Source organism: Prionailurus viverrinus, chromosome A1 (genome assembly GCF_022837055.1).
Source record: "Prionailurus viverrinus isolate Anna chromosome A1, UM_Priviv_1.0, whole genome shotgun sequence".
NCBI lineage: Eukaryota > Metazoa > Chordata > Mammalia > Carnivora > Felidae > Prionailurus > Prionailurus viverrinus.
In genome coordinates this window covers 70,831,033-70,856,248 of record NC_062561.1, presented here as the reverse complement: position 1 = coordinate 70,856,248, position 25,216 = coordinate 70,831,033, and the positions used below count along the sequence as shown (strand labels likewise).

General features: G+C 41.4%; 1 protein-coding gene and 1 long non-coding RNA gene across 9 annotated transcripts in view; both read left to right on the top strand.

Annotated features, from left to right (window-relative positions):
• The window catches only part of DOCK9 (dedicator of cytokinesis 9), a 290,974-nt gene that overhangs the window by 2,862 nt on the left and 262,896 nt on the right, over positions 1-25,216 (top strand). The gene's annotated exons all lie outside the window — the stretch shown is intronic.
• Positions 233-15,997, top strand: LOC125171984 (uncharacterized). Its single transcript, XR_007154527.1, has 3 exons — positions 233-326; positions 14,543-14,595; positions 14,964-15,997. It is a non-coding gene; the product is annotated as an uncharacterized LOC125171984 (long non-coding RNA).

Sequence of the window (25,216 nt, the reverse complement as noted above, 5' to 3'; positions counted from 1 at the left end):
TTTGCAGATGGGGTAAGATTAGTTAAAAATGTGCTAGGAGAACTGGACAGCAGTATGCAGAAGAATGAAACTAGACCACTTTCTTACACCATTCACAAAAATAAACTCAAAATGGATAAAGGACCTGAATATGAGACAGGAAACCATCAAAACCCTAGAGGAGAAAGCAGGAAAAAAACCTCTCTGACCTCAGCCTCAGCAATTTCTTACTTGACACATCCCCAAGGGCAAGGGAATTAAAAGCAAAAATGAACTATTGGGACCTCATGAAGATAAAAATGAAGGGAATATGGATATAACTAGTTCTTCACTTGCTTCTAGTACTGGTAAGTGGCTGGTAGTGAGATCAGAAACAACAAAATTAATAGTTTAGTGGGTACTAAAGGCTGCTGTTTAAAAACAAACTTTAAATGTGAAAGTGAGACGTGCTTATAAGTTTTTCATTGTTTGATAGCTTCATTTTTCATAGGCTCAGGTTTGCGGGCCTTTAAAAATGATTTTGTATTAATTCAAAGAGCTTGAAAATAAACATACAAAAAAGTGGAGAGAATAGTATAATGAACCCTCATAGTCTACCACACAGATTCAATAATTATCAAGATTTTACCTAAGTTTGCTTCAACTGTCCATTTTTTATTTTGTGTATGTGTGTATGTTTGTGAATTCCGGGTCTCTTGTCCTTTCTTCCCATACTCCTAGTACATATTGTTAAAAATAAGGATATTTTGTATGGAAGTATAATGCCATCATGCCATCAACATAATGCCATCAACAGTAATTGTTGATATACTCTTCAGGTTTCCCAGATTGCTTAAAAAACATCTTTCATAGGTAATTTGTTCTAATCAGGATTTAAATAAGGTTTGCAGACCTTTTCAAATGTGGTTAGCTCTTTCTTTTTTCATTTTTCTTTCTTTCTTTCTTTCTTTCTTTCTTTCTTTCTTTCTTTCTTTCTTTCTTTCTTTTTTTAAGGTAGGTTCCACACCCAATGTGGGGCTTGAACTCATGACCCTGAGATCAAGAGTCACATGCTCTACTGAGTCAGCCAGCTGCTCTGGTTCTCTCTTTCATGAGGCTTAGAATTATGGTAGTGAGGACCCTATCTGGGGTTAGGAGTCCTGGGTTTTAATCCTAAAGGCTTAGTAGTTTAGACCATGGGCTCTGGAGGCAGAGCATGTGGTTTGTAAGTCAAGCTCTGCCCCTTACCAGATGGGCAGTCTTAGGCATATAACTTAAACTTGCTGTGCCTCAGTTTCCTTATCTGTGGAGTAGAGATAATAACCGTACTTATTTTTTTTAGGGTTGGTTGGGAGGATTAAATGAGTAATATAGAGAAAGCTCTTTGACAATGCCTGGCATATATTTGACCAATCACTTAAGTCACGCTGTGCTGTTGTGTAACTTATCTGAACTTTAGGGCTCCATTATATTAAATGAGGTGCTGTACTAGGTTGTTCCTAGAGGCTCTTTCCTTATCAACAGGCTTGAATTCTAAGTTGCTTTTTATGATTAGTAGATGTATTGCTAGTAATCGTCTTGGTTGTGGGAAAAGTAATTTATGAGTTTGGCTAATGAAGGAAGAGTCCTCACAATTCCAGAATTAGTTTTCCATGATTTAGAATAGTTGGGAGGGCAGGGCAGTACATTCAAAATATATGCAAGCTCAGAAGAAAACCTTCCCAGAGACAGGCTGAGTTGTGATTGCTTTTGGAGCTCCTGAAAGCATTTTACCTTGCTTGAGTCTTTCAGATTTATTAAAGATAGCATCATAATGGCCTAGATCTAACGGACTGTATCACCCAAGGCCTAAAAATATCCTTTCTCTGAAAGATTTGTGTAAATATTGTGACATGGGCCTTTGTGTGGGTTTACCAGGTATATGAACTTGGGTATTGATGCCTGCCTGGGTCACCTGGCTGCCAACTTCCTTATTGATCTTATCTCTGTATGTTCAGCTTCAAACTCTCCTTCCATGTCAAGCCCCTGCCAGTGATACTATTCCATGCCCTTCATCCAGCAGTATGAAATGAAATGAAACCGAGTCAGGTCACTAAATTTTCCTTTGTGTTACTGGCAGAGGATGGACAGAAGGTGTGGGCTGATTCTCTCCTGGAATATGTGCTTGAGGCCTTCCTCACCCTCTTAGGTCAGTCAGCTCAAGGTTCCAGTATTATCTGAGGTAACGTGAGACCCGAGTGGTGGTGTTCTTTGAAATCCTCGGGTAAGGTAAAACCTCATTTTGGCTGTAATTTCAAATCAGATATGTTAGTAAATCGGCAACTGAACTGGCCTGAGCATCACCTCACTGTCTTTCTCCACCCTCTGGTGGAGTCCTAACAAACAGAAATGTCCCCAAACACAGGAAGTAGGGTGGAGGCCCATCTCTAAGTAGATAATCAACAACAGGTTCTATTTCTTTGGTTTCTAGTCCATTTGAATATTAGGAGACAGGAGGGCATTAGTAATGCCTTGAGTTTGAAAAGGGAGGGAAGGAATTGTAAAATCTTTCTCCACGTGGATTGAGGGCCTTCTCTGTGCTAGGACTGTTTGCTGACTGGTGGAGATACGCTGCTGTGTTAGAGCGGGCCCTCGCCCTGAGGGTGTATGATCTAAACAGGTGGACAGGTGAGTAGTCTACAGAAAGGTGGATCACAGTACAAGGGAGCACATTTAAAAGGTCAAATGGTTGGTTCAGCGCATAGAGGAAGATGAGATGGCAGAACTGGTGCATGTGGGAAAGTGTTCTGAGGAACTAAACAGGACCTGGAAGAGGCAGAGATAAGGGGGACTTTTTTTCCTAGAAAAGAATGAGAGATTGAACAAATGCTTGCTTGGAATGCCTGGCTAGGCCAAGAAGGAGCAAGCAACAGCTTAGACAAAGAGGGACAAGTTTTAGGAGGAAGGGGGAGAAATTTTGAGAGGTACGTTTGCTAATTTGGAGAACAATTTCAATGATTGGCTGAGAGTACATCACAAAATATATATATATTTTTTCCCTTGTCTCTTTGAAACCTATTTAGGTTTATTTTATTTTAATTTATTTATTTTTGAGGGAGAGTGAGAAGGTGAGCAGGGGAAAGGTAGACAGAGAAGAAGACAGAGAATCCCAAGCAGGCTCCGCACTGTTAGTGCAGAGCCCAGTGCAGGGCTCGAACTCACAACAAACTGTGAGATCATGACCTGAGCTGAAATGAAAAGTAGGACGCTCAACCGACCGTGCCACCCAGGCGTCCCTGAATATATGCTTCTTAGAGACATCTTTTCCTAAGTGTCACCTTGGGGGTAAATAATGTGACGGTTTTATGTCATGCGCAAGGACAGGGAGAAAGGTCTGTGGCATGAAGAGAAAACCCAGAAATAGGACTCAGTGTGTGTAATCATTTAGGGTATCATGGGAGGAGTAGTCAAATGTGGTGAGTGCGCTCCATTCAGTAAATGGTGTTGCAAAGAAACAGTGTTGGAGCCCTGCCTTTTATACTAAAATAAATTATAACTGAATATAAGAGTTGCATGTGAAATAAATAAAAGAAGCAGCATAAAACATCGATGAATAATCACGTAAGGGTGGAGAGGGATTTTTAAAGCATTAAAGTAAAGGGAAAAACCAGTTTTGTCTGTGTTTATGAAGTGAGCTGTGGCTTTGCCACTGGTGAGCTGAGGCCTTGGAGTAGGTTACTTCACGTAAGCCTCAGTTTGCTCGTCTGAGAGTTCAGATTACTAGATATTATTATCTTAGTTTTTAAATTAAAGATCAAATAAGGTATTTAAATCACTTAATATGTTTAACAGAAGTAAGGTCATGTTATGTTAATAAAGTAAGAAGTAAGGTCATGTTATCTTGACTAAATATATCCGCATCCAGCATTTACTGAGCACTTACTATGTCCTAGGATATATGTTAGAGCTTTACATGTGGGAGGGTGAGTCACAAGGTGACCCGGCTGTAAGTGGAGGGCCTGGGTCTTGAACCTGGGCACTGTGGCTTCAGACCATGTGTTCCTAACCACTCTGCCTATTGCTTCCCATGTGAACACTCAAACCTCTGTTCTATGTGTAACAAGTACTATAAATTTAAGTCAGTAAGCTGCCTCTGACTTGATTTCAGCTCAGGTCATGATCCCAGGGTCACGGGGTCGAGCCCCATGTCAGGCTCTGCACTGAATGTGGAGCCTGCTTAGGATTCTCTCTCACTTCCCTCTGTCTCTCTCTCCTGCTCTCACTCTTTCTCTTTCTAAGAAAAATCCATGCTGTCCATATAGAGACGCCCAAAATATAAAGAAAATAAAAGTTTTGCGTGCGGTCTCTCTCTCTCCCTAAAATAAAATGAAAAAGAAATTTTTTTTAAAGGAGTGCCTGGGTGGCTCAGTCAGTTGAGCATCCCACTCTTGATTTTCATTCAGGCCATCATCCAGGGTCGTGGGATCAAGCCCCGGGTTGGGCTCTGCACTGAGTGTGGAGTCTGCTTAAGATTCCGTCTCTCTGCCCACCTCCCCAAATAAATAAAACAAAATAAAATAAAAAGTTATAAGCTTAGAAACACTAAGCACTTTATTTATCTATATCCATATCTAATAGTATTACCTTTTTAAAAATATATTGAGAATTCTTGTAAATCAATTACAAAAAGAAAAACACTGCAGTAGAAAAATAGGAAAGGACATTAATACACAATTTCTCAAAGAAAGGAGTATAATTAGCCAATAAGGAGCAGACAAAAATGTTCAACCTTGGGGCGCCTGGGTGGCTCAGTAGGTTAAGCGTCCGACTTTGGCTCAGGTCACGATCTCGCGGTCCGTGGGTTCGAGCCCTGCGTCGGGCTCTGGGCTGATGGCTCAGAGCCTGGAGCCTGCTTCCGATTCTGTGTCTCCCTCTCTCTCTGCCCCTCCCCCGTTCATGCTCTGTCTCTCTCTGTCTCAAAAATAAATAAGCTTAAAAAAAAATTAAAAAAAAAATGTTCAACCTTGCTAATAACTAGAGAAACATTAATCAAAACAAGATGCCATTTTTGCCTGATAAATTTGCAAATTTGCCAAGATAGAAAAGACATTTACAAGGATGGGTGAACTCCTGTTTGCAGGACTACCCTGTCCCCAACTCCAGGGACTCTCATTTGCATAGCATTTAGTGAGAATTGTGCCTCCTGGATTTTATGACATGATGAATGGTATAATCTTTTTGCATTTGGGCTTCATATCAAAAACTTTAACACACTCCCTTTTTTTGGTCCAATACTTATAACTGTGGGAATTTCTCCTGAGGATCAACCTGAAATGTGCATTTAAGTTCAGTGTCTGAAGTCACATTGCTGACTGCTCAGGGCAGAAAATGTAAAATACCGACCAACTGCAAACTATCGAAAGATCTTGACAGTAATCTAAATAAGTTGTGGAATGTGGAATATTTATGATACCATTACGTTTTGTTTTAGAAGAATATTGTTGAGAAAATTTTTCCATTGCATCACTGGAAGGCAGGGAGGCTTGTGTTTAAGTTCAGGGGCTTGGGCCTGGCTGTTTGGGTTCTAGTACCTCTTTGCTACTAAGCATGGTGTAACCTTGGATTGCGCCCTTGAAGTCTGACTTGTCCTTGGTGTGGGGTGGCCTCTCAACTTGTTGGTCTGCAGCATTTGATGCCGTTCAGCCCCCCTCCTTCCCCTTCTCTGGTTCTCTTCCATGCTCCAGTCTTCACTCTGTCCCCTTGCTACCCAGACACCTGGGGGCATTCCTGACGGGTCCCTTCTCCACCATTGGCTCATGGCATTTAATCTCTGCTCTTTACTCTGAAGGGAGCTCTCCACCTTCACTTGGACTTCTGAATCTTTATCTCAGTTTCCCCAGCTTAGACCTGCTTGTCCATGTGTACTTGGACCTGTCTGACATGTGTACTTGGCTGTCCTACCAGTCCCTTATGTTCAGCATCTGTGAAACATAATGCCACTTTTCATCCCAAACCAGCCATCCTCTTTGCGTTCTTTTCCTTAGCAATAGGCATTATTGTCATGGCCACCGACTTTGAAATCTCTCATTCCTCCTTTATCTCTTCTTTTCATCTCCTTTTGCCTTCCTCTTTCCGTCATCACTGCATCCATTATGTCCTATTTCTGCTTCTGTGTGGGCGAATGACTCTCAAACCTTAGTGGCTCAGAAGGGTTTTTTTTCCCTCCCAGTGCTGCCTGTCTGTTGAGGATGGCTGGGGCCATGTTATCCACATCCTGGGACCTGGGTTGGGGACAGCCACCATCTTGAATATGGTGTGTCCTTGTTGGGGGGAAAGAGTGTGGGGACTCCCTCATAGACTCTTACTCTTCCACACACTTTTGCTTCCGGTCCATTGGCCACACCTAGCTCCAAGAGCTGGGAAGTCCATTCTTATCTATGTGCCTGGAAGGAGAGCTAAGATCTTTGGTGAGCTGCACTCCTGACTGCTGTGACCTATCGTCCCCTTTCCTCTGTCTCCTGCCCTTCCCTTGGTCCCCGCCATAGTCCCTCCTATCTGGTCTCCTTGCTGCCTTTCTTCCTCTATCCTTAAGGCTTTAATTCTGAATCCTTAACACAACAGTGCTTTCCACTGCCCTTGGAATAGGAGCTTGGACTGTAAGGTGCTCTCCTTGTCAGGCACCACTCTGCCGTTGCTCACTGGCTCGGCTTTAACGTTCTCCGGATGCCAGGCTCTCTCATACCCCAGGACCTTGGCAGGAGTGCTTACCTCTGCCTGGGATAATAATCACCTCTTGCCTCTTTCCTCATCTGCCAGGCCACTCCCCTAGGTTTCTGGAACTGTACTTACATGCCCTTGCCTCACAGAGGCCTTGCCTACCCACCCAAACCCGAACAGGCCTTGCCTGTTCTTTTCCTCTGTTCCGCTTAGCACAATTTAGATATTTATTTGTGTGTACGTTTGTTTAATGTCTGTTTCCCTCACTGAACTGTTTGTTGACCACAGTTTCTCCAGGGCCTGGCAGATAGCGGGGCTTCGACCAATATTTTACGTGTGAATAAATGAATCCTGAAGACTACATCTTACGCTTTCAGTTTTTCATCTTTTTTTTTTTTTGATTCCCCCTTGCCCTTAATCTCACTCCCCTGTACCCATTTCTATTTACTTCATTCTAGCCCATCTCCCTCTGCCAGATTAATTTTCCTAATGCTCAGTTCCATTATGTCATTAATTTTTCATTGCCACCTGACAGATTTGGTTATCTTCTCGCACGTAAGAATATCACTTTGGAGTGGCCCTGTGTTTGTTTTAGTTTAGAAAAAAACTGGTCAGGTTGTCAGTAAATCTGCATGATCTCTGCATAGTTTTTGAAAGCAGCCACACATTTTGGTACAAATCAGATTAATTTTCTTTTTTAGGACCATTTGTCTTCACCAACTCTTTAGAGCTTCAGTGTATAAAATAACACACTGATCTAATTCTTGTATTAGCTATTTATTAGCTAACTGATCTGAAAACAAAACAAAATAAAACAAAAATACAACCAATAAAAACCACTGGAAGTGCCTTCCATTCAGTTGAATCTGTGTCTTGCAAACCATGCAGAAGTACGTGGATGGTGAAGTTGTTTCTGTTTCTTTTACATCTCTGGCACTTTTTCTCTAACAGACTCCTTGAGTGCTTATCAGTGAATTGATAGCAAGGAAACATACTATCTGATCAGAACTCTAATGCCAAATGGTGTGTTTGAATCTCCCCACCTCCTTTCTTTGAATTTGGCAGGGATAAATACCATGAAGATAGTACTTGGGTGTGTCTACTTTGGGAGGCAGGCTGGGCCAGTGCTTGTGTTAGAGATATGGCCATTTATTTATTATAGATTAACATTTATTGAATGTCTGCTAGATTCACTGAGAGTTAATCTGGAAGCTGATGTCCACAAACTACCTATGGTTTCCACTGAGCACTTTATTCTCAAGTTTATTCTGAAACTTGTATGTTCTTAGTTTGAGATTCACATGCTCTGTTTTCACACATTTCGTCTTGACAGAAAATACATGTTCTGTCGTGTGGCTATAGTAATGTTCTGTGGAAAGATGTTTACTGTGCTAAGTTAAAAAAGAGATTATAAGCAGTCTCTACAGAATGATTCACTGAAAAAAAGTAGAGGTAGTATTTTGCCCATGAGAAAGGTTTATGACCTTACAGATGCTATGATAAACCATGCTCTTTTGTTTCAGGAATAAGTTAAATATCAGATGTTTAGTTCCTGAATTCTAGAACATAGAAAAGGTTGGTAGTATAACCAAGATGATGTTGATGGGGGATTGTTCTTTCTAGGGATGCAGTGGAATATAACAGATAAGAACTTGGGCTCTGGACATTCGAAACCCGAGCTCTGCTGAGAAGGCTCTTTACCCTGAGAATGGACACTATGACGGGCACTTGTCTTGTAGATCTTTGTGATGATTAAGTGAGCACGTGCATGTAAAGCGCTTAGAGTAGGGTTTGGCACACAGTAAATACCCAGTAAGTACAAGCTTTTATTACTTATGAGAGCAACCTGTAAGAATATCATATGACCCTTAAAAGTGCCATTTAGGGAGAATTTATAACATGGAAAAATTACAATGTTGGGGGAAAAAGAAGCAAAATACGGAAATATGTATGATCACAACTGTGTAAGAAATAGCCTGTGTTTAAGAAAAATGTTGGAAGGAAATACATGAAAAGTAGGCATATAGTTTGTTCTTTATATATTCTGTTTCCTAATTGCATTACTTTCACAAATGGATAGTAATAATCTATTAAGGAATACAAAACACAACGTAGGAGGAAAATTTTGGTGTTGTATATAAAATTAGGACTCTCTGAAAATTGCACGTGTATATCTTAGTGCTTAAACAAGTGTGTATCTTGATGTAAAATGTGCTCCTGAAGTGAGACAGACACTTGCATCTTGGTAGCAAAAAAAACCTGTCAATCAGTTTAAGATCCTACATTAAATGCTCATAGAAGAAGGCCCATGTGAAATAGTGAAACTTTGCATTCGACAGTTTTATAAAATTCTTTCAAAAAACTGTCTTGCTTGAGCCTTCGGAAAATCCAGTCAGACAGGGATAGTTACTTTACTTCTGTTTTTTGATGAGGAAACTGAAGACAGGAGAAATCAAATGACTCACTTTTAAGGTCATCTGACTAATATTTAGCAGTTTTTCCATGGCAGGGATTGTCTAAATGATATAATTTGAGTTTCTTGGAAACTTTTTTTTTTAATGTTTATTTACTTTTGAGAGAGAGAGAGAGAGAGGGAGGGAGCATGAGTGGGGGAGGGGCAGAGGGAATGGGAGACAGAATCTGAAGCAGGCTCCAGGCTCTGAGCTGTCAGCACAGAGCCTGATGCAGGGCTTGAACCATGAACCGTGAGATCATGACCTGAGCTGAAGTTGGACTCTCCACCAACTGAGCCATCCAGGCGCCCCTGAAAACTTTTTTTAAATTTAAATTTAAATTTTTTAAAAGTAATCTCTATGCCCCACGTGGGGCTTGAACTCATGGCCCCAAGATCAAGAGTTGCATATTCTGACTGAGCCAGCCAGGTGCCCCGAGTATGTTAGAACTTTTAAATTGTTAACTTGAATCATTAAACACCTTTCAGGAAAGTACCATGAATTCTCTGGGTTGGGAGAAATTTGTGACATGGAAATGAAATCATATTGTTTTGGAGGTGAAAGTTATCTTTGAGGTCATCTGGTCCAGTTTCCTAATTTTACAGATAAAGAAGATTAAGATCTATCATGGTTAAGCGATTAGTCTGTGCTCATACAGCTAGTTAGTATTATAGACAAGAACAAAATTGAGTTTACTGACTCTGGGTCCAGTGTACTTTCCACTGACCACAGGAAATAATTGAGTTTACTCTGTTTATACTTGCATTTCATTGAATATCTTTACAGACCATGATAATCAGATTATATCAGACTATGATACATCCATTTGCACCATGGATCTTCTGCTTGTATATTTCATCAGTCTCAGGCCAGTTGGTAGGTGAAATTGACATTCATTTTTCTACAAGCCAAGAAAGGAGTTCTACATTTCTGTTAAGGGGTTAGGAGGAAGAGAGAAGGAATTAAAAGGCAAGAATTACAAGATTAATCTGAAAAAGGTCTCAATAGAAACTTATTGAGGAATGAAGAATTAATTTAGTAGTCAAATAATGTTATTTAAGGGATAGAAAATCATGGTTTTATGTGTACTTTGGTTCAAATCTTATTTGGCTTGAGAAAAAGACTTTCCTGGGCCTATTAACCTAAAATTCTTTACTGTAGAATAAAGTCTGTTAATGTAGGTCATTTTACCTTTCAGGCTGCTTTGCCTTGGCTAAAATAAATATTCAGCTATAAATGGCATTTTGGTTCAAGTTGTATTATTACAGGAAAAGTTGCATTTTTAAAATTGTTCAGTGAATTTATTTAATCTGTCATTCTAACATATTGCTGTTTTCTTAAGTAGAAAGCAGAGTTCCTATGGAGAGAGCAGAGGTGCCATAATATTTATAGTATGTTAGACTCATTTATAAACTATTATACTAGCTAGAATTTGCAGAATATTTAATCTTGTAGGTTACAATTTTTTTCCTCTGGCTTTTAATATATTCATTTAGCCATTTTGATTTTCTTTATTCTTTGAAGAAAAACTCAGAGAATGCTATTTTTTTTCTAGAAGATTAGTAATAACTACTGTTATAGGATTCTTTTTTTTTTTTCTGAACAGAAGAATGCGTGTGCCTTACTGTCTTATCTGGAGGTAATTTTGTGAAAAACCAATTAACACATCAAGTTTTTAATGGAACATAAAACTTAAAACCGCTCAAAACTGAGAGAGGCAAAGATTGGTGACACAGCGTTAGTTTCTCCTGGAAGAGTTAATATATCCAGGCAAACTTTAGTAAACACATTGGTGTTGAGATTTCTGTACTGTGTAAGAGGAGGTGAGGGAGAAGAGGGATGATCAGTAGAAGATTATGGTTTCTTGAACTGGGGACAGTCACTTTTTATAAATCACATATCATGGTCTGGAGTTTCGAAGCTAGAAAGGAGGAGTGAAGATTATGGGCTCTGGATACCCCACAGGTTGGGTGGTGAGGATAGGCTCCTTTGGTAGACATTATAGAGAGCTCCATTTGAGGAAAGGAATTTCAGAATAGCTTCTAGAATTTGAGAGAATCGCAGCTGTCTTTTCCCGTGGCTTCATTTGTTAGAAATTGTCATAAAGAAGCCCAATTTCTGTTGTTGACAGTATGGAGTCTTGGTGTTTTGGACATCCTCCATTCTGGGAAATAAGTCCCAAACCAGCCCTACTCCATAATTTCCCAGCATATTCCAGTGAGCAGTATACTACTTGTCAGGAGAACTGGGTTCTGCCTGTGACACTTACAACTTTGTATCCTGGCCTAGGGCCTGCATTGTGTCACCTGTACAGTAGGGGAGGCACTAACCAGCCCAGAATGGATTTAAGCTGATTCTTTCTGACCAGATCTTGAGATTTGGAGCCTGGCCTGGTGCAGCCTGGAGCTCATTTCCATCCGCAGGGACCTTTGAGAAGGGAGGGGCAGAGGCCTGATGGAGCCCAGTCTTTTCTGTTCCAGGCTTCCCTGTCATCTTCCATATTATCAGGCTAGGGCATCTTGCCCTAGAGCCTCCTGAGGATTCACTGTCCGCTTGTTTATCTTTCAGTGAGGATCTTAGCAGATCTTGAGTCATTTGTGAGTTTTTAATGATGACATTAGCAGACAAAAATGCAGTGTTATTACAGTTTTTTAAGTTCTTACGCTTCAGTGTTCAGTAGATCCCCAGTTATTATCTGTCGTTCATTTACTCAACAAACACTGAAGGATAAACATTTGATTAAGACACAGACCTTGTCTTCGAGAAGGGTGTTAGAGGGAAGGAGGAGCATAGATGAGACCCGGGGAGCTTTGGGGTTGGTGTTCCCCTTTGGGAGTCCTCTGCCTCTTGGCTCTCTGGCTTCCTGCAAGGAAGAAGGAAGGCTGTGACTAGTGCAGATCAAATTTGCAGGAAGGTCTGAGACTCAAGTCAGCTTTTAGGGAAGTAGAAATATACCAGGACCTCCACATCTGTTACTCTGCTTCCGTGACACCCAGGAAACTTGAAGCTTGATGTACATGCTCGTGGCAGCGTGGTGGTAGACTGTTTCCTCATGAAGCTGTTGGGTGAGGGTGGAGGAAACTCACATCAGTGATAATGGTGCAGTGGGAATCGTGGGTTAGGGCTCAAAGGAGTGGGCTAGAGAGGTGGGAGGGAAGGCTTTTTGTTTTTCTGGTAATGCAGCTGTTAACCTTACAGAGAGTCCTAAAATTAAGATTTTTTAGCTATATACATGTGATTTACTTTGAGGCTACCTAGGGAAAATAGGGCATTTATGAGATTAATTTCTTTGGGCAGCTAGAATGTGTCTTCTAGGTGCAAAGACCCCAAACATGCAGGGATTTGGATCTTGATTATGTCCTTACTTAACCCCACAAATAGTGTGAAGTTTAATAACAGTATCATATTAGTATTTTAAACTTATATTAAATAATATGGTAGTATATTACAGTAGTTTGTTTTCAACTATCTAGTTGATAGTGCAAGAACTGTAAAGCCTCTCTTTTCTTCAGAACTGAAAATGAAACTAATTTTTGTGAAGCTCCAGATTAAAAATAATCTGAGTTGATTTTAAGAACTGTGCATGAAAAGAAAATTAAGTTTTTTATGCAAAATCGTTAGGATCTTTAGGCTCCATGGAACACAGATTTGCATGGCGCTGTTACCTGGGTTTTTACTGATTGTAAAAGATACTAAGTACTTAACATGGGGGTTTTTGGAAGCAAGGTGACATCCTGCTCATTGCAGTTAGGCTAATGATAGCATAAATAGTAAGGTACCGGTCACTATTTCAAGTGCAAAGAAACATCTGTTCATAAAGTACTAAAAATGGTTCTTATATGAAGGTGCATGCATTTGGTTTAGGCTTGGTTTTTGTTTGGTTTTATCTTAATTAATTACTTTGCTTCCTGCCATTAAGGATATGTGTGGATCATGTTAATAATACCCTGGGAAAAGAAATGAGCAAGTATTTGATTGACAGATAAATATGGATGCACAGGTATATTGTAGATGCTTCCACATCTGTGTTTCCACATATATCTGAATAGATAGATTTTTAATCTCACATATGCACCAAATTAGTTGAGCACGTTTGTTGAGTCCTTACATGTGCCAACCACTGTCCTCAGTGATTTGCAGAACCAGGATGAGTAAGGCAGATCCTATCCTAAGGTGTTGACACACTAATAGGGGAGAGAAGATTGCAAAATAAGCTTTATGCACATTTAAATAGAAGATTGTATCATTGGAGAGTTATAAGTAAAGCCTTAAAGAGTCCTCAGGAAGGCGAGTACTCCTAGTCTAGGGAATCAGAAAAAGCTTAATGAAGGAGATGGCATTTTGAGCTGAAAGTAGACTTGAATTGTTGTAGATAGAGGGTCCTGCACAGGTGAAGGCTCCTGGAGAGGAAATCATGGGCTGTACCTGGGGAGCAGTGAGTAGTTAAGACTGGTGAAGTGTAGAGAGAGTTAGGGATATATGGATCTGGGTTACGTGGGACGGTGTGGAGAAGGTGGACAAGGGCCAGGTCGTGGAGTATTGACTTTATTCTTTGTTTTGGGTTTTTGACCTGGAAGATGCCCTGATTAGAGTTTTGCTGCAGGGATATGGTGACTGTGTGGTTGGAGCGTAGAGTCTGGGACATGGATGGGCATGGGAGCAGAGAGCTGTGGTCTTAGATATTAGGAGACTTTTGCCATAATTTAGACAGGAAGTAATGAGGAGGGCATAAAGTAAAAAGGTGATGTGTAAAAGAAGTATTTTGGGATAAACTGGGTGGGTATTTGGACCTGATTAGATTAGGTTATTTATTTATTCAATAAATATTTACCAATAATCTTCTGCCCCACACTAAGGTGAGCTTAGTGTTCCCTGGCTGGGTGAGATTGAGAAGCTGGAGGTATTAAATATAGCTTTAGGTTTCAGCCCTGGGAGACCAGGAAAGTGGTGATGCAGAAATCTGAGAACACCCTCCTTTTTACGTGGGCCTTGAGGGGAGTGTAAATTTATCTGGTCTCCTGCTTTCAGATAAACCATTGCAGACAGATGAGAATCTCATCTCGCATTATAAACTACCACCAGAGAAAAGGATTAGTAGTGAGCTGTTAGTGGCCTTCATTTTTTAGAGTGTTTAGGGTAGAGCAGACAGCTTTAAAAACCATCTATCTAGCTAGTCCTTTTTAAAATACTCCGTCATGATCAGTGTGTGTTTAACCGTGGGGCCCCAACCAGCTGCCTTCTCTGCTATGGTCTGCAAGCCTGACATTCTGACTTCCTATCAGTTTTTTGGAACGAACTTTCCTGTCTCCCCTTTTCAGGGAAAAATTAAAGAAGCCTTTAAAAATGGTAGGATCATAATTATTTAGAGTCAAGATAGTCAGGTAATTAATTTTACCACTCTTTTTGTGCAGAGTTCTAAAGTTTACTTGTTTTAGGTAAGAGAAAATGTGGCTGCTTTCTACAAGAGGGCCCCAATTCAGTTTTGGAGGTGAGCTTCTCTAACATTTCTAAATACAAGCTAAGTCACTGCATGGATTGATAAATTATAGATGGAAAAGGGTTCTCAGTTTTCCTCTTCTTGGATTTCTTTCCTTCCTATGGCCATAGATCTCTTTTCTTTGAAATCCCATCTTCCTCTGATATCCAAATACTGTTATGTTACCTGGTTATTAGTCAATATGGTGAATGATAATACTAATTTTTTTTCACATCTCTCTGTTACTGTTTTCCCATTCAGATTCCCACTGTAGCCATCCCTTAGGAGAATGAGTACCTGTTGTTTTCTTCCTTCTACTTTCCAGAGAGTTTGTCTGCTACTTCTATTTCCGTGACTCATTCCCGTGTCTTTATTTCCAGCCTTGACCAAGAGATTTGTGAAGGTCAGAAGGAAGCCCATTGGTGAAGGCATATGATAAAAGAAAAAGGAGGAAGATACAAGGAGAATTTACTCTAAATGGAAGAAGATCTGCAGGTCTCAGTGGGGGGCTTCAGAATAGAGAAACACAGTAGGAAGCAAAAACGTGAAGGTGTTGAACCTCCGTTTCTTACTGTAAGGTAGTGCAGCTCAACGTGCTACCCACAGACAGGGATTTGCCTGTGAATCGTTTATAGCTGACCTGTGATGAACTATATACAGAGGAGAATAAGGGTGTAGAAACTTTAACAATTTGACAGGCCAACTTTAAGTCTATTCAATCTAATAAAAAATTGGGACTTTTATTTTGTGTATCTTTTTTTTTCCTTTTTTTAAATTTCACTTAGTAGTTACTATTATTCTTTTGCATTTTATAAAAGTATTGGTCCCAGATAGGTTGGGGGAGGAAGGGCACCTTCACTGCGGGGAGTTTGAGAAGGCATGTTGTAGGTTGTGGAGATGGTAGTTGGGGAGGTTTTACTCCAAGTGCTTGGTTTGGGCAGTGGGAATGATGCGTGCACAGGCCAGGAGCAGGTGGGATCTCATCTTAGCGCCTGAAGAAAAGGGGCATGACTGAGACAGAGTCTTGTGACTCTGGGGAGTTGTGGGTTGGAGGATGGTGTTTGGACACAGGGTGCCCACACTCGAGTGAGGCCCAGTCCCAGTGTTTAGTAGGAATTTGCATATCGCCCTGCTGGGGACTTTGAGGCTGGTCAGGGGCTTCCTGCAGCCTGAGTAGGGGCTGTGGGACCATCACCAGTAGTGTCGTCTTTGGCTCACAGGACACGAATAGGGTTATGTCATCTTCTGTGCTCTGAGCTTGCTTTTCATCCTTTATTGGTCTCTGTTCTTTCCCACCTCGACTCTGCCTAGACAGACGTATTGCACAAACCTTAATGTTGATTTTTCCCTGTTTACTGAACCTTTCTTTAAAATTCTTCTAACATGTGGGCATCTGGGTGGTTCAGTCAGTTAAGCATCGGACTTCAGCTCAGGTCGTGATCTCATAGTTCGTGGGTTCGAGCCCTGTATCAGGCTCTGTGCTGACAGCTCAGAGCCTGGAGCTGCTTCAGATTCTGTGTCTCCTTCTCTCTGCCCCTCCCCCATTCACACTCTGCTCTCTTTCAGTAAAATAAACATTAAAAAAAAATTAAAATTCTTCTAACATGAAGAGTGATTCCTTCTGTTGATATTTTTCCTGGACCCCTTGTATTCAAAGCCATGCACCTTTCCATAGGCCTTTTCTTAACAGTGTAACTTATCTGACAGTGGCTGTTTTTCCTTTCCTGTGAAAGGTGGTGTCATGATGAATGCCCTACACATATTAACACCAGCAAAGCAAATTCTGGGATCCTGGGATGGCAATTTTATAATTTTTTCTATCTTTTCCGCTTTGCTGGAAGCGACAGGATATTAAACCACCAAACTGGCGTGGTCCTCGGCTGCCTGCCAATGGAATATTTGGGGAAAGAATGGACCAGCTTTTGTTTCTCTTGCCTTCTGTGTAGCCTTGGGGTGGATTCTGAGGGGATGTTCCCCCCCGCCCCCCCCCCCCAGAACTAACCCATTTGGTATTGAGAAAGCAGGAAAGCGAGTTTTCCTGTTACGAGCAGTGAACAAAAAGCAAGCAGCGGATGGAGATATCCTGTTGGAGAAGGCTTGGGGGAGAGAATGCAGACAAATGCACCTCATTCTTTCTGCATCTTTAAGGAATCTGAGGGGATGGGAAGGAAATCAGTCACTGCGGGCCAAGTCAAATGCTTTTCTTTTTATTTATGGTGCTTAATAAGATGGTTAAAAGTTTATGCTTTGTGATTTAAAAACTTGTCAGACACAGATCTATAGCATTAGAAAAATGAAACAATTATTCTGTTTCTCATGAGGTCATTCGAAGTTTGCCTGTAAGGGGTCAATGAACTGAAACTCTATCCAAGTTATATTTATTTTTAGGTTTAAAAATCACATAAAAAAGGCAAATTCTTAGGGCAAGTGGGTGGCTCAGTCGATTGAGTGTCCAACTCTTGATGTTGGTTTAGGTCATAAACATAGGGTTGTGGGATCGAGCCCTGTGTTGGGCTCTATGTTGAACGTTGAGTGTGCTTAGGATACTCTCTCTCTCTCTCTCTCTTTCTCTGTCTCCCCCCATCCCCCTCTTTCCCTCACTCACGTTCTCTCTCTCTCTCTCTCTCTCTCTCAAAACAAAACAAAAAAACTCTAATTCTTCCAAATTAGATTTATAGGATGGTTTGTCATAACCTCCTAGGGAATCATTTGTTGGTTCTTTTTAAAAAGAGGGGCGCCTGGGTGGCGCAGTTGGTTAAGCGTCCGACTTCAGCCAGGTCACGATCTCGCGGTCCGTGAGTTCGAGCCCCGCGTCGGGCTCTGGGCTGATGGCTCAGAGCCTGGAGCCTGTTTCCGATCCTGTGTCTCCCTCTCTCTCTGCCCCTCCCCCGTTCATGCTCTGTCTCTCTCTGTCCCAAAAATAAATAAACGTTGAAAAAAAAAAAAATTAAAAAAAAAAAAAAAGAACTAACTTTTGCCTCTCTTATTACAGGAGCAGTTCATGTTTATTATAGGAAAATTAGAAAACACCTATGGGCAACTGAATGGTACAGGAATGGGCTGGAAAGACTTAGACGTGGAAAATTAGAGCAGTGTGGCGAAGGAGAGAAAACCAGGGTTTTCTGGCAGCTGTGGGAGTGGAGACAGGGTCAGGGAAGATCCTCTTGAAAACTCTCCATGGAAGCTGTCTTGCCTGCATGCCACATGTTCACTGGTGACTTTTTACCTTTGAGGTTGGCCTTCCATTCTGCCATGGGTTTTAGACCTGATGATTTCCAAGTTTGTTTGGAGCTAGAAAACTGTGTAGTAGTCAGTTGAGAAGCTGGTCAACTCAGGGTTTTTCATATCTTGTCAGTCAAGGAGAAGGAGTGCTGGGCAAGAAGGAAGTCTGAAGATAGATTTATATTAGTGAGTGAGTGGTGTGTGTGTGTGTGTGTGTGTGTGTGTGTGTGTGTGTGTGTGCGTGCGTGTGTGAGGGAGGGAGAGAGGATATCTTTGAGAGACTTGGTTGTAAGAGAGATAAAGAAAATATAAAAGAGAAGATACAGGAGAATACAACAATTTTTTGAGGGGAAAAGAGGAAATGTACATTGGCTTCTGGCCTTTTGCATTATCTTCTTGACCTTCCCATTCCCTCCATGTTTTGCCATATTGACAAATGCTTAGGTGTTTTGTGGGATGACACTTCTCCCTTTTTCTCAGTAAACATTTACAGAGCAGCTATCAGTAGGTCATACTTTCAGTCCATTTTAGTTTATAAAGATAGTGTGAGAAATCCTTATAAGGCATAGGATTAAATTGTCTTGAGAAATCCTTATAAGGCATGGGATTAAATTGTTTTGAGAAATCTTTATAAGGCATGGGATTAAATTGTCTTGGGCTGGGGTGCCTGGGTGGCTCAGTCAGTTAAGTAGCTGACTTGATTTTTGCTCAGGTCATGGTCTCATGGTCTCATGGTTCATGGGATCGAGCTGTATGTAGGGCTCTGTGCTGACAGGATGGAGTCTGCTTGGTGTTCTCTCTCTGTCTCAAAATAAATAAACATTTAAACAGATAAATTGTCTTGGGCTTTTTTTTTTAATCTGTGGAAACATGTTTAATATCAAATCTACTAGCTATTTTATTATAGGTAAGGCAGGATTAACATGTAAATGGAAGGTGTAGAAGCTTGGACTAGATAACACGTTACTTTTGGTAGGTTCTGTAATAAATAGACATTGACTACTGTTACATAGTAGCCACTGGGCTAGAAGCTGGGAAAGAATTATAAATTGGACAGATATGGTGCTTGATCTCACAGACCTTCCCTGATCAGGAGATTAACAGGTAATCTGTTCCAACATAGTGGGATAGGAATTCTGAAAAGAAACATGTGGGATGTTCTGTGATGACATAGGAAAGATGCCTGTTCTGGACTAGAAGGAGTGACTAGGCTGAGACCTGAATGATAAGAAGAAATGGGCCAGATAAAGGGAGATATTTTATTCTAACCTTAGGGAACAGTGTGTGCAAAGGCCTGGAGGCAAGAAAAAGCATGGAATCATCCAGGAGCTAAAAGCTGGTCAATATGACCAAAGCCTATTGTCCCAGATGAGGGTGATAAGAGAGAGCTCTGAAGAGGTAAGTTGGAGCCCAACACAAAGGGCCGTCTAGGGCATGTGTGAACTTAGGAATTCAACAAAGATTCAGGACATAAGATTAATATAGAAAAATCAATTGTGTTTGTCTACACTAGCAGTGAATAAACCAAAAATTAAATTAAGAAAGCAATTCCATTTTACAATAGCATGAAAAAGAATAAAATACTTGGAACTGAATTTAACAAAAAAATTGCAAGATTTGTCTACCAAAAAAATTATTAAAAGAAAGAATACTAAATAAATGGAAGGACATCCAGTGTTCATAGATTGGAAGACTTATATTGTTAAGATGTCCAGTTCACAAATCTGTCTACAGATTTAAAACAATTTCTGTCAAAATTCTAGCATCCTTTTTTGTGGGTATTGATAAGCTGATCCTAAAATTCATACGGAAATGCAAGGAACCCAGAATAGTGAAAATAATTTTGAAAAAAGAACAAAGTTGGAAGACTTACACTTGCTGCTTTTAAAACTTACTATAGAGCTACAGTAATCAAAATAGAGTGATTCTGGCATAGGATAGACATATATTTCAATGGGCTAGAATTGAGAGTCCAGAAATAAATTGATACATTTATAGTACATTGATTTTGGACAAGAGTGCCAAGACCATTCAACGGAGATACAGCAGTGTTTTCAACATACAGTGCTGGGACAACTGCATATCTGTTGCAAAAGAATGAAGTTGGGTCCTAATGTCATGCCATATGTAAAAACTAACTTATGATTGATCATAGACTTAAATGTAAGATCTAAAACTATAAAACTCTTTGAAAAAGAACATACATTATAAATCTTCATGACTTTGGATTAGGCATTAATTTCTTAGATATGACACTAAAAGCACAAGCAACAAAAGAAAAAAAATAGATAAATTGAACATTATGAAAACGAAAACTTTTGTGTTTTATTTATTTATTTATTTATTTTTTCAACGTTTATTTATTTTTGGGACAGAGAGACAGAGCATGAACGGGGGAGGGGCAGAGAGAGAGGGAGACACAGAATCGGAAACAGGCTCCAGGCTCTGAGCCATCAGCCCAGAGCCTGACGTGGGGCTCGAACTCACGGACCGCGAGATCGTGACCTGGCTGAAGTCGGACGCTTAACCGACTGCGCCACCCAGGCGCCCCAAAACTTTTGTGTTTTAAAGGACACAATGAAGAAAGTGAAAAGGTAATACACCAATAAGAGAAAAGATATGTAAGTTGTTTATCTGATAAGGGACTTGCATCTAGATGTATAAAGAACTCTTAAACTTAATTAAAATAGAACTTAAAAAATGAACGAAGAATCTACACAAACATTTCTGTAAAGGAAATATACAAATGGCTCTGCTCAACTGTAGAAATCTGTTCGGGGAAATGTAATTCATAACCATGGTGAGGGGCACTTGAGTGGCTCAGTCAGTTGGGTTTCTGACTTTGGCTCAGATCGTGATCTCACTGTTCATGAGTCTGAGCCCTCCATCTGGCTCTCTGCTAGTCAGCACAGAGCCCACTTCAGATCCTGCGTCACCTCTCTCTCTCTGCCCCTCCCCTGTTGTGTTCTCTTTCTGTCTCTCTCAAAATAAACTTTCAAAAAAAAAAAACAAAAACACAAACCCACACCACAGTGAGATACCACTTTGCACACACTAGGATGGCTGTAACATAAAGACAGGCAATAAGTCTTCTCTGTTATTGTCATGTTGGTGAGGATGTGGAGAGATTTGAGCCTCATGCATTGCTGGTGGGAATGTAAAATGGCACAGCCACTTTGGAAAAGTGTTTGCACTTTTTTGTTTGAAGACCTTGTTGTCAGGTCTTCAAAAAGCTAAATATAGAGTCACTCTATGACCCAGCTATTCCACTTGTAGGCATATAGCTAAGAGAATTGAGAACATATGTCCACACAAAAATTTTTACGTGGATGTATTACTCAGGATTCTTCAGAGAAGCAGAAGCAACAGGAGATTTATTATAAGGAATTGCCCCCCACAATTATGGAGGCTGAAAAGTCTCACATTTTACCATTTGTAGACTGGAGACGCAGGAACACCAGTGGTATAATCCAGTCCAAGTCCGAAGGCCTGAGAACCGGCAACACCAAGGGCAGAGGAAGATTGATGTCCCAGCTTAAGAAACGAGGCAGGAAGGACCAAATTCTTCCTTCCTTGGCCTTTTTGTCTTATTCAGATTGTCAACGAATTGGACGATGCACACCCAGACTGGAGAGGGTGAACTGCTTTCTTGAGTCCACTGATTCAAATTCTAATTTTATCCCCAAACACTCTCACAGACATACCCAGACATAATATTTAGCTAAATATCTGGGCATCTGGTGGTCCAGTCAATTTGATACATAAAATTAGATATCACAATGGATATTCATAGTGGCATTATGGATAATTGCCCAAAAATAGAGAACCCGAATGTCCATAACAGATGAATAGATAAACAAAATGTATATTCACACAGTGGAATATTATTTAGCTATAAAAAGAGGTGAGGTACTGATATATCTCCTCAATATGGATGAAGCTTGAAAACATGCTAAGTGGAGGAAGCCAGACACAAAAGGTCACATATTGCTTGATTCCATTTTTTTTGGAATGTCCAGAATAGGCAAATCCACAGGGACAGAAACTAGATTAGTGGTTACCAGGTCCTGGCGAAGGGAGAGTGTCTGCTAATGGGTGCAGGGTATCTTTTTGGAATGGTGAAGATTAGATTGTTATGATGGTTGCACAACCCTGGGGATATATTAGCATCACTGAATTATACACTTTTTTTTTTAAGTTTACTTTTGAGAAAGAGAGCGCAAGTAGAGGAGGGGCAGAGAGAGAGGGAAAGAGAGAATCCCAAGCAGGCTCTGTGAAGTCAGGGCAGAATCCCATGATCCGTGAGACCATAACCTGAGCCGAAGTCAAGAGTTGGCTGGTTAACCAGCTGAGCCACGCAGGCACCCCACTGAATTGTATACTTCAAAGCAATTTTGTGGTATGTGTATCACATTAAAAAAAAAAAAAAGTGAATGTTATCCTAAGGTTGTTTGGGAGTCCTTGAAGGATTTTAAACAGGGTGGTGGACACAGTTGGATCTGTGTTTTTGGAAAATTAGTCTGGCTGTGGCGAAAGTGGTTTAAAGGGGCAAGACCAGAGGCAGGGAGCACATCAAGAGGCTGTTTGAGTAATACATGTCAGACATGGATGGTTTAAACTGGGGAAATAGCAGTGGGAGTGACAGGACATAGACAATTCAAAATACAAAATGTGGTGGGGTTTGGTGATTCATTAGATGAGGAATTGAGGATGATGCCTGTAGGCCCATCTGGAGCTGTGGATGGAGGAGAGAGCAGGGTAGAGAAGAAAGGTGACCTCAGCATGCATATAGCCTGACCCGCTGGGATGTCCCCGGACCAGGCACATGGCTGTATCAAGTAGATAGTTGATACAGAGCTCAGGAATCCAAATACTCAGGGTTCTTATTAAAAATGCAAATTCTTGGGGTGCCTGGGTGGCTCAGTCAGCTGAGCGTCAGACTTCGGCCCAGGTCATGATCTCGCGGTCCATGAGTTCGAGCCCCGCATCGGCTCTGTGCTGACAGCTCGGAGCCCGGAGCCTGTTTCAGATTCTGTGTCTCCCTCTCTCTCCGACCCTCCCCTGTTCATGCTTTGTCTCTCTCTGTCTCAAAAATAAATAAACATTAAAAAAAAATTAAAAAAAAAGCAAATTCTTAGGCTTCACTCCAGACATATGGAGTCAGAATCTCTGATTGTGGTGGACCTACCTAAAATTTGAGGCTTCCTGTGGACATGCCTGGAAACTGTGGGAGTAGCTGTGATTCCCTAGGGAGAAGGGTGTGGCAGAGAGGAGAAGTGGCCCCATCACTCTTTTACAGGCCCAGTAGTGGAAGAGGAGACCTCATGGGTGTCTGGACCTGTAGACCAGGAGGTAAGAGGCATCCAGGAGGGTGGGGTGTCAGAGAAGCCAAGGAAGGAGGTGTCCCAGGGTGTCCTAAGCTTCTGAGAAGGAATGTAAGAGTTGCAAAGCGCGCTTTGGGTTTACCCACAAAGTGGTCTTCGGTCAGCGCCTGGATGGTAGAGATGTGTCTCCAGAGCGGGGCTGGCATGGCGCTGCCGCATGTGACCCATGGGTCCTCCAAGGGGTTGAGCTGCTACCCCAAACATTTTCCTTGGCTCTGCCTCATTCCTCAGCCTTGTTGAAATATGCTGAGTGCTTCTAAGGCCTCCGCTGGGGAGTGTTTGGCCAAGGTGTGTGGGGCATTCTCAGTAAATGGCCTAGGCTTACGGGACATGTGGAGCTGGGTGGGGGAGGGGCGATGTGGTGTTAGAGCAGGGGGTCTTGGGGCTGCTGACACTAGCTGATGGCCCATCTGGTTCTTCACTTGGCCTGGTAGAGCCCGGGCTCTGCTCCGTGACCTGCACGATACCTATGTCAAGATATCCAGTACTGCTGAGCTGGGGGTTTGAATCACTAAGGCCAGATTTTTGAGGTTGCCGCCATTTCACATTTTTCTTGGTTTGCTAGTCATGTACGGTATTGGGAGAGGTAATGTACAAATACTTGGAAGTGGTAGCCCCCCCACCCCCCGGGATTTTGGCACATTCTTTTGCCTTTTGAAATATTGTCTAATAAAAGGTACACAGTTCTCTTAGAGTTGTAAATCTGGTCTCCGCAGTTCTGTGTAATAAGATTACTATGTATTAATCAGTATAAGGAAAATCGGTGTGAATGACAGTATCTTCAAATCCACTTAAATGCGTGTCAGTTCACTAAGTAGTATGCCTGCCATTCTTTTAGCATGTTGTCAGCCCCGGTGGAGCTCCGGGTCTGCTTATCTGTGTTTTTGAAGCCACTGCACTTTAAGGAGGGTTTAGTTATTGTTTCAAAGAGCTTTGAAGCTGTTCCACTTTTAAATTTATAATTTGCACTTTTAACCTTTATAAGTTGCAGTTGCTTTTTTCTTTGTTAAAGGCAGAATATTAGTGTTATGGAAACATTTAGGTGTCCAAATAACTATTATTTTATTTGGGGGACTCTTGTGCAACAGCAAGGTGTGGAAGTCCCCTAATGCAAAGCTGACTGCGAGTCAGTGGCCTACGGAAGAAATTCGAGGTGAGATGCAAGTAGTCATCTAGCTCAGCCAGGACTTTCCCTACTGAGTAGCAGGGTAATTGTTTAAAGATTAGGATTAAAAGTATCATTTTTTTTCTTCTGTTCCATGGTTATTTGTTTTGTGCTGCAAGATTTCAGACCCAGTGTGTCAACTCCTAATATTTTGAGACCGCTTCTTTGGTGTGAATGCTAGAAATTCTGTGTATTGATTTAGAGTCTGGGTTTCAAGGGACAGAAACTCAATTCAAGTGATTTAAGTAAAAAGGGGAAATGGATTATAAGGACATAGAGTGTCTCCCCAAGCCCAAGGGCAGGGATGGCACCGGGTGTGTTGAGGGGTTTCCCAGCCTTCAAGAATCTCTCCCTTACCTCTGCTCTCCTTCAGTTTTGGGTCCTCCTCTACCGGGATTATTGCCTTTCTTTGCTCCCAGTCTACATGGTTGGAGACAGCACTCTGAGAGTCCAGCTACTTGGGAAGGGACGGGTCCTTCTCTTAGGCTCAGCTCTAAAACCCCCAGGGTGGGGATCTGGATTGGGTCTGATGTTTACCCTTAGAACCCTCCATTGTGGCCAGGGCTGTGGGTCATTGTAGGAATGTGGCTTCTGGCCACTCCCTCTCATCAGAGCTAGGGACTTCTTGGCCCCAGAGAAGAATGGGGCTGGGTGGCCTTACAGCCTTTGCTCCATGAGTTTATTTTGACTTAGAAAAACAGAATCAGGGAGGCAAGTTTGTTGCCCCAAAACATAAATCCATTCAGAAATAACATTTGGATTGCTCATGTCTTTGTTCTGGGCCATTAGGAGCTGGTTTTATTCATGGCAAAGCTTGAGCCACACCTAGTTGAATCATTGCAGACATAACATCTTTTTCTCC